A 10,628-nucleotide genomic window follows, 5' to 3' on the forward strand; every position below is an offset into this window, starting at 1 on the left:
ACAATCTCATATTCATCTATTCAACCAACACAAAGAACTTCAAAGAGTGCCCCAAAGTTTCTATGGGAGAGTAAAGACGAAAACATGTGCCAACCCCTATGCATAAGTTCACGAGGTCACGGAACTCGCAAGTTGATCACCAAAACATACATCAAGTGGATCATGTGATATCCCATTGTCACCACAGATAAGCACATGCAAGACATACATCAAGTGTTCTCAAATCCTTAAAGACTCAATCCGATAAAATAACTTCAAAGGGAAAACTCAATTCATCACAAGATAGTAGAGGAGGTGAAACATCATAAGATCCAACTATAATAGCAAAGCTTGCGATACATCAAGATTGTACCACCTCAAGAACACGAGAGAGAGAGAGAGATCAAACACATAGCTACTGGTACATACCCTCAGCCCCGAGGGTGAACTACTCCCTGCTCGTCATGGAGAGCGTCGGGAGGATGAAGATGGCCACCGGAGAGGGATCCCCCCCTCCGGCGGGGTGCCAGAACGGGTCTAGATTGGTTTTCGGTGGCCACGGAGGCTTCTGGCGGCGGAACTCCCGATCTATTGTGCTCCTCGATGTTTTTAGGGTATATGGACATATATAGGCGAAAGAAGTCGGTCAGGGGAGCCACGAGGGGCCCACAAGGGTGGGGGCGCGCCTAGGGGGCAGGCGCACCTCCCTGCCTCGTGGCCACATCGAAGCTTCCCTCACGTCTACTCCAAGTCTCCTGGATTGCTTCCGTTCCAAAAATAACTGTCCCGAAGGTTTCATTCCGTTTGGACTCCGTTTCATATTCCTTTTTTTCAAAACACTAAAATAGGCAAGAAAACAACAATTTGGGCAAGGCCTCCGGTTAATATGTTAGTCCCAAAAATAGTATAAAAGTGTATAATGAAGCCCATAAACATCCAAAATAAATAATATAATAGCATGGAAGAATAAAAAATTATACATACATTGGAGACGTATCAAACTACAACTACAACTAGGAACGCTATAAGAGGGCCTGAGGAAAGTAATCACATAGCCAAACAACGGTTTGCTCAGTTGGTGGAAAAGGTTAGATGCTATTTCATGGCATATTAGGAGGCTTGATAAACAAGTGATAGGTAGCGCGATGTAGCAATAGCATCAAGAAAACTAGCATAGCAAAGATAGTAGTGCTATCCAAGGTGACGGTCATCTTGCCTGGAATCCCGCTAGGAAGAAGACCGGATCCATGAACTAGTCGAACCAACATAGTCGAACAGACCCTCACAATCGCAACGTAACCGGAACTATGAAGGAGAAGCGCAACCGGAATGAAGAAAACATCATGGTAAACAACCATCACATAAATGTGGCATGATGCACAATCATGTATGATGCATGTCCGGTTTATTGAGGCATGGCATGGCAAAGTGCAACAAACAGAACTACAAGTTATGTGGAGCTCAATATACAATGAGTTGCATATTGAACAAATACCACATTTAATTATTAAGTTAACTCTCCTTTATGTACTCAACAATGTTAAATGTTGGTTAACATGGCAAGAGGTGAGGCATAAGTAAACTACACATTTTAGGCAATTTAAATGAGGCCGGAAACAACAACAATAATTATGGAAAATCCCCATATGCATATTTTGAATTTGGTACTGTTCTGCCCTATACCATATTTTAGAGTTGTTAAACCCGCAAAGTAATGCCACCATGTTAAACTATGCATTTTTCTACCCCATTTACATATAAAATTTATTTAATTCGGAGCTATGGTTAATTAGTTATGAAATAAACTATTTTAGCATGGCATTTAACAAATTAAATGCCAACCTCAATTTAATCATTTTTAACATGGATGAAAGCTACATATTATGAAACTGGATGAAATTCTAAGCATTTTACATGTCAAGTTTGTTTAATTACGATGCATGGTTTGTGAGATATTAATGCATGAACTCTAGGGGTTTATAGATAAAAACTACAAATCCTGGATAATTGGACAAATTCGCAGGAGCAGAAAAAAATAACTACGGGCCGGATCTGACTGGCCCGATGGGAGCATGGGCGCTGGAGGCTCACCCAGCTGGGACTGGCCCAGGGCAGTGGGAAGGTGTAGGCTGGGCCGCGGTCAACGGGTGAAGGGGAGACGGCCCAGGTGCGTGGGGTGGACGAAGTCAAAGGGGCGAGCGGCTTCGATGCTAGATCGAGCGTGGGGTCAACGCGGGCTTGTCCCGCTCGATGCAGGCAGCACTAGATGAACTCGAGGGACTCGAAGGATCCCACGATGGAGAGGCCAGAGAGGCCGAGGCTCGACGGATCCGGAGGCTGGCGACGTCGGGCGCAGTCGACAGCGAGCTCCTGCATCGGGACATCCATGGCGGCAGTGGACTTGGCGCGGGGCTCAACAGTAGGGAGGCGAGGGGAGGAACAGATCCAGGCGGTGGAGGGCCTGGCCGGATGGCGGGTGATGAACTTGAGGCGCTCAGGCGCCATGGCTGCTCCAACTCCCTGCAGCAACCAGAGAGAGAGATGAGAGACCGGGGGAGAGAGAGATAGAAGGAGAAGTGGTGGGGGAAGGCCGCAGTGGTGCTCATATGGTTGGCTGCTATTTCTGCTCTGGAAGGGAGGTGGAGGCGCACGTGAGGCTCGGGCGCTGCTGCAAGCGCAAGAGGAAGCAGGGCAGGCCGCATCTTTGGCGAGGTGGTGTGGGGGAGCTTCGGTTGCAAGGTGGTCAGGGTTGCTGGTTCCTTGGTCGCGAGGGATCGAGCAAGGAGGAGGGTTGTAGGATTGGGTGGATCGAGGGGAGTTTCTGGTTAGGGAATTGTGGAAAACAAGGTGGGAGAAGATTGCGGCGGCGGCGATGAGATGGATGGGACATACTACCTAAAATCTAGGGTTAGACTATTTAAATAGCTAGGTGGACTACTTAGGGGTAAAACGGACCCTCCAATCAAAATCGAACGGTCAAGAAAAATAGGCTAGGATAGTCAACGAAGAAACCGAAGATATTTTAGGGATGTTTGGGGATGATCCGGACCCATCGGTAACAACAGCTCTGGTCGGGTTCGGGGCAAGTTTGGGACGCACACGCGAGGGTCTGCGCACTGTGCAGAGAGATGTTAGGTGGTCGCAGTTAAGTGTGGGGTTGGATTGAGAATGGTCAACGAAGACAAGTGGTCTGACAACAGGCCATAGAGACAAGGCGAGAAGCGGCAATTCCGAACGGCTACGAGTTTCATTAAAACAACGGCAGCGGACTACCGATGCAATGCAAATGATGCAATGATGAATGCAACAACCTAATACAACTCACGACGACAACGAAATAACTGGACGGCATCTAGAGCGTCGGTCTCGGGTCGTCACAACACTCCTCCACTTATAAGAGATCTCGCCCCGAGATCTAAGGATGGCAAACGGAAGAGGAAGTGAAGAGGTAAACAAACTTGCTTCTTTGAGAAATGAGTGAAACCAAAGAACCTTGAGAGGTTAAACAATTTCGAGGAAAGAATACAATGGAGATGGACAAAGTTGAAAACACTCGTTAGAAAAGAGGAACGAGGAACGTTATGAGAACCTTGTAAGTTGAAAGACATGAAAAAAGCTTAACAGCCAAAAAGAATATGAAACCACACCGGTTGACCCAAGATGAGAATGGAAGAATTCTGGCAGCACTCTGGTTGAAAAGAGATGCAAGACTTGATCAGATGAAAATAACTTGATAGAGGACACAACACTCCTGATAAATGGATAAGCACAAAAAGAACACGATCTTGATAAAACGAGATGACAAGTCAAATAGAGCAACATCACGACACCTCAGGAATGAAAGAATAGAAGCTATATTATTGGGATAAAGGGACGAAGAAGAAAATGACAACTTCTACAACAATTGAATTTGAAAAGCATCCATAGAAAGAAGGATTGAATGGAGTTGTTGGAAGATCAATACGAAAGGATATGATCCTTGTGGGCTTATGGAGACATCTCAAAATTATGAGGTGACAACCAGCCACTACCAAAAGATTGATTAGCTGAGAGGAATGAAGAGATGGAAAAACTTATTCCACCGCGAGAATAGGAGGAACCTTGGATCATTGATAAACACCATAATAGCAACATTCCTTAGGAAGGCTTTAAGTGAAATCTATACCAAGATAACACCAACGAAGAAATTGTTGGGTTGAAAAGATCTCCTGAACGAATTGAAAATGATGGGTTTAAAGTATCTCATTCCTGATAACTTGTGAATCATGAAACACGAAGGGAAATTGTCAAGAGTGACATAACACCACCTCAAAAGATAAGGTAGAAAGAATTGCACTTTGGAATGCAAGATGAAGAATACGTGAGCTCCTCGAACAAGAATCTTGACGAACTCTAGAAGAATGAATTAAATCCTTAATGAACCACCATGAAGAACTCTGGTAACAAAAGTATGATGAGACGGAATTGAAGGATCAAAATAATAATATTAAAGCCTTGCAATGACTTAGATGGAGGTTCCGATGAGATGGCCTTGGAAACTTGGAACTCCGGAAAAGAAAAGATGAACAACTTAGATCCGAGAAATTATTCACCATGAACAATCTCCGAAGGAAGGAATTACTTGACCACGATAAATGAGAATAAGAATTACATTATGCTTATCCTCATCAAATTTAATTGGTGACTAACGGATTTGGCATGGAACTTATTCCTCTTGAAAAGGATTGAGGAGATATACAGCGCAAACTTGGAGATGGTCTTCAACGACGCACTGGTAGGACTTGAAAAGAATGAATGAAATGATATGATAATAAAGGAATAGGAATGTTGAATGAACCACCGTAAGAATTGAAAAAGAATGTAGCAAAGGGACGAATCACCGGGAAGAATTAGAAAATGAGCGAAGATACTTGAATGAATTTAGATACAAGAGAATGAAGAGGTGACAAGCTAGTAACAGAATACTTAAACGATGCACCAATAAGATTTGGAGAACTAAAGATGAAAGCTGAGAATGAATAATTCTGAGATGATGGGATCTGGAGAATCGAACTAAAAAGACTCCTGAATTGCTTTTGATGGTTGAAAAGAATTCTCACAACTGAAAACAATTATGAGAGGATGGCATAAAGCTAGAACCATGAATCTTTGGAAAAATGGGTAAGGATTTAAGAGGAACTCTTCTTTGGACTTCAAAATCCGAGAATGACGATGAGAAACACCACCGTGATTTGTTGAGGCACTCTGGAATGAAGAATAGAAAGGTTGAGCGAAAAATGAGAACAATTTGAAACAATCTTGGAGAATGCGTAAGACTGATGGAATCCATTATTATGTCAAACATTGAAAAGAGTTTGAGAATAGCTTAGGAAAAAATTAGAAGAGTCAGGTAAGATCCTGGGAAAAGACCTGTGGGTTAGGGCCCACTCAAAAGAGAACACCTTTGGAAATAATAGCTTAGGAAGAGATAATGCACCAGTAAGATTTAAATGGCTTGAATTAGGTAACAACCTCGAGATAGCTTGAACGGATCTAGAATAGAAGCGCAAATCTTTAGATATATCTTCAGCACTCCGGATATAAATACAGAGAGGTGAATAGATAAGAGAGACTTGGTTAAGATATTGCAACATGATAAAACATGTGAAACAAAACAAAGGGTTATGATTAAGACAGAAGCTTGAATTATGTCCACCGGATAAGAAAAGGGAATGAAAAAATGATAAACTTGAAGCTTGTGAGCATCTTCACGAGGAAACACCGGATAAGAACATTGAAGGGGAAAAATGGAGAGACTTGTCATGAATAAAATGGATAGTTGATTTGATATCTCTGAGTCTTTGAAGAAAAAGGTGGGAGGGTGTGAAAAGAAATGCAACTTGGGACGGATGAAACGAACGAATCCTCAGGCTCCTCAACGGCGCCCGTATGGAATAACTTGAAGAGAAGTGCACCGGTCAAAAACGGATTGACATGACAATCTCGATAATCAAGAAGGATTAGCACTCCCATAGAAATATGAGAACACTGCTTAGGAAAGGTATGGAATCAACACTTGACTTGGAAGCAACTCGAATACCAAAACCAAAACAAAACAGGGATCGGGCTAAAAGAATAAGCCGGAAACAAACATATAATAGAGATTTCGTCCGAAATTTTTGTGGTGGGGCCCGCACAGACTCGATCGTACAACACCATCATGTACAAGGCAGTGCACATGACATACGAAGCATCCCCGAGTCATCATAGCCAAGGGCTCTTTTAGACACAACGAGACCACTGTAAAACCAACCGTGGACAGGCCGACCACTAGACATCGAACCCCAATCTCATATCATGCATCTGTCGGAAAGATATCCTAGGTAACTACTTGAATTCCCACCTATTAACTCCTGAAACTTTCTGGTTATGTAATCTGGTGTTGGGGATATAGGGAGGCACAAATATATCACACAACTAACAAGCCCTACGCTCCAACTATATCATCCTTCAACACATAACCAAGAAACCTTCGGAAATTGTGTACCTCAGACCTTCGAAAACATCCGATATACTAGATGTGGCAATACATCTGATCGCTCTCCCCAATACTGGGTGTCGTCAAACTACTCTCACCACAAAGAGTATAGAAGCGTTTTCGATGTTGGTGAACTCTGGTATTCCGGAACTGAAACGATAAGCACTGTGACAAAAACACCTTGGAGTTCAACTCCCTGGGACACTGCCACAACCCCTAAATGTCAGGAGGCACCAAGACAGAATCCCCATCATAATGATATTGCAACGATCCAACAATCCCCGCGTGATCCTAAAAAAATTGAGTGAAAAAGAGGAGAGTGAAGTCAAAACATCTACGTCAGGAGTCCTCACCAGAGCGATGAAGGGGGCTGAGGAGTAAAAAGAATCCTACCCTCTGATATATATAATTCTAAGACACAAAGCAGTTTTGTTCTAGACTCAACAACGTCAGCGATTTGATCAAGCAGGAGCTCCTAAGGTTGGTAAGGCTCTAATAACAACATGTCGTGCCCAGGATGCGATTCTATCCCAATCACGTCATGATTTCATGATTGGGGCACAACCGCATTTTGAGCACATAGCAAGGTGGATATCATTGCAACATACCATCTACTTAATAGATGTGAATACAAGATAAAGGCTAACACTCGCCACTAGTTACAACATTCATACAACAATACATCAATACATAGCATCCACCATACAGCAGAGCAGGATCCGACTACGGATGAAATCAAAAGAAAACAAAGAACAACATCCACCCTGCTAATCCCAGGCTCCCCGACCCGGAACCTATTCCCTTGATCAAAGAAGAAGAAGAAGAACTCCAAAAGAAATCAAGCATCGCTCTCATGTTAGAGCATCACATTACCTATACCTGCAACTATTGTTGTAGTAAACTGTGAGCCACGAGGACTCAGCAATCCCATTAAAATGGGTATCAAGACTAGAAAAGCTTAATGGGTATGGAAGGGATAAGTGTTGAGGTTGCAGCAAGCGGCTAAGCAATGTATGGTGGCCAACTTATGAGTACAAAAATAAGATGAGAATCTACACAAGCGGTCGCAAACTAGTAATGATCAATAAGTGATCCTGAACTACTTACGAGTCAAAAATAACCCCACCATGTTCTCATCCCGAACCTCGTCGAAAATAGACCATCACGGTTACGCATGCGGTTGGTGTATTTTAAAATGAGTTTACTTCAAGTCCTCTACAACCGGATATTAACAAATTCCCATCTGCCACATAACCGCAGGCACGGCTCTCGAAATTTTAAACCCTGTAGGGGTGTCCCAACTTAGCACATGACAAGCTCACGATCCACGAAGAAAATCCTTGATCGCGGGACCCTCCGATCAGACTCGGAATCCTGGTGCACAAGACATTTCGATAGTGGTAAAACTAATTCAGCAAGACCTCCCGATGTGCCGACACCCTGCTAGTAGCCGCGCGTATCTCGTCTCAGGCCATGATGGATGAGCTAAGCGTACAGGTACAAACATACCCCAATTTGCCTAGGGTCGGTCCCGCACGGTCCTCTAGTTTGGGACCAACACCATCAGCACTGCCCCCTGCTACGTAGAAAAATCCTTGGGTTCACAACGCCCTATGCCAATTAATTATTAGGTTCAAGTACTATTATGGCAAATGTTAAAACCAATGTTGGGCCTTACTGGAAGATTTTTATTCAAAGCGAACTGTTAAGAGGGGCCCATAAACCCTCATCATGTTAGGGATGCAAAATCAAGGAACATAACACCAGTATGATGGAAACTAGGGTGGCAAGAGTGGAAGAAAACACCAGGAAAAAGGCCGAGTCTTCCACCCTTTATGAAGTATATAGATGCATTAATTAAATAAGAGGTAATGTGATATCCCATGATATCCATGTCCCAACATGGAACAATCTGCAACTGCACCTGCAACTAGCAACGCTATAAGAGGGGCTGATAAAAGCGGTCACATAGCCAAACAACGGTTTGCTCGGTTGGTGGAAAAGGTTAGAGGTTATTTCATGGCATGGGAGGCTTGATAAACAAGTGATTGGTAGCGCGACAAAGAGATAGCATCAAGACAACTAGCATAGAAAAGATAGTAGTGGTATCCAAGGTGACAGTCATCTTCCCTGAAATCCCGCTAGGTAGAAGACCGAATCTATGAAGTAGTCGAACCAACATAGTCAAACGGACCCTCACAATCGCAACGTAACCGGAACTATGAAGGAGAAGCGCAACCATAATGAAGCAAACATCATGGTAAACAACCGTCACATAAACATGGCATGATGCACAATCATGTATGATGCATGTCCGGTTTAATGAGGCATGGCATGGAAAAGTGCAACAAACAGAACTACAAGTTAAGCGGAGCTCAATATACAATGAGTTTCATATTGAAGAAACACCAAATTTAGTTATTAAGTTAACTCTCGTTTATGTACTCAACAATGTTAAATGTTGGTTAACATGGCAAGAGGTGAGGCATAAGTAAACTACACATTTTAGGCGATTTAAATGAGGCCGGAAACAACAACAATAATTCCGGAAAATCCCCATATGCATATTTTGAATTTGGCACTGTTTTGCCCTATACCATATTATAGAGTTGCTAAACATGCAAAGTAATGCCACCATGTTAAACTATGAATTTTTCTACCCCATTTACATATAAAATTTATTTAATTCGGAGCTATGGTTAATTAGTTATGAAATAAACTATTTTAGCATGGCATTTAACAAATTAAATGCAAACCTCAATTTAAACATTTTTAACATGGATGAAAGCAGCATAATTATTACTGGCTACAGAATGGTAATTGATTTTATAAAATTAAATAAAGCAACTAGAAAAGATCATTACCCTTCGCCTTTTATTGATCAAATGCTAGAAAGACTATCTAAGCACACACACTTTTGCTTCCTTGATGGATATTCTGGTTTTCTAAAATACCTTTTTCACAACCCGATCAAGAGAAAACCACCTTTACTTGCCCTTTGGAACTTATGCTTATAGACGTATACCTTTCAAAGATGTATGACTGCTATATTCTCTGTTTTTTGTGAAAAGATTCTTGAAGTTTTCATGGATGACTTTTCTGTTTACGGAACTTCTTTTGATGATTGCTTAAGAAACCTTGATCGTGTTTTGCAGAGATGTGAGCAAACTAATCTTGTCTTGAATTGGGATAAGTGCCACTTTATGGTTAATGAAGGAATTGTCTTGGGGAATAAAATTTCCGAATGAGGTATTTAGGTGGATAAATCTAAGGTTGAGGCAATTGAGAAAATGCCATGTCCTAAAGATATTAAAGGTATTCCTAGGTTCCTTGGCATGCTGGCTTCTATAGGAGGTTTATTAAAGACTTCTCTAAAATTTCTGGGCATCTTACAAATCTTTTACAAGAGGATGTTCCATTTGTATTTTATGATGATTGTATAGAAGCCTTGGAAACACTTAGTCTTAACTTCTGCACCAATAGGACAACTAAGGGAGTCCTAGATTACGGGGTCCTCGGGCGCCAGAGCTATGCAACATGGGCCAGACTAATGGGTCGTGAAGATACAAGATAGAAGACATTCCCTCATGCCCGGATGGGACTCTCCTTTGCGTGGAAGGCAAGCTTGGCATGCGGATATGAATATTCCTTTCTCTGAAAACCGACTCTGTACAACCGAAACCCTCTTCGGTGTCTATATAAACCGGAGGTTTAGTCCGTAGAGGCAGTCATAATCATATAGGCTAGACATCTAGGGTTTAGCCATCACAATCTCATGGTAGATCAACTCTTATAACACCTATACTCATCAAAGTCAATCAAGGAGTACGTAGGGCATTACCTCCATCAAGAGGGCCCGAACCTGGGTAAACATCGTGTCATCTGTCTCCTGTTACCATCGATCCTTAGAGGCACATTTTGGGACCCTCTAGCCAAGATCTGCCGGTTTTGACACCGACATTGGTGCTTTCATTGAGAGTTCCTCTGTAGCGTCAACTAAAAGACTGATAGCTCGCCTTGTCATCAATTATTGTATCACTTCCAAAGGAGCCCTAATTCTAGGGAAAACTCTACGGCTCGACGACTTCACTGTGGGTGCCCGTCCGGCCATTAAGCCAAAGGAAACCCCCCA

The 10,628-nt window shown here is 42.6% G+C and overlaps 1 long non-coding RNA gene across 1 annotated transcript; it reads right to left on the minus strand.

The window, feature by feature from the left end:
* Window positions 1-244: 244 nt before the first annotated feature.
* On the minus strand, window positions 245-2,861 carry LOC147964874 (uncharacterized). The gene is made up of 2 exons (XR_015608046.1): window positions 2,071-2,861; window positions 245-1,284 (listed from the first exon to the last, which is right to left on the minus strand). It is a non-coding gene; the product is annotated as an uncharacterized LOC147964874 (long non-coding RNA).
* Window positions 2,862-10,628: the final 7,767 nt, after the last annotated feature.

The sequence above is a fragment of the Triticum urartu genome, chromosome 6A (genome assembly GCF_056163025.1).
Source record: "Triticum urartu cultivar PI428250 chromosome 6A, HENAU_Tu73, whole genome shotgun sequence".
In the NCBI taxonomy this organism is placed as follows: Eukaryota; Viridiplantae; Streptophyta; class Magnoliopsida; order Poales; family Poaceae; genus Triticum; species Triticum urartu.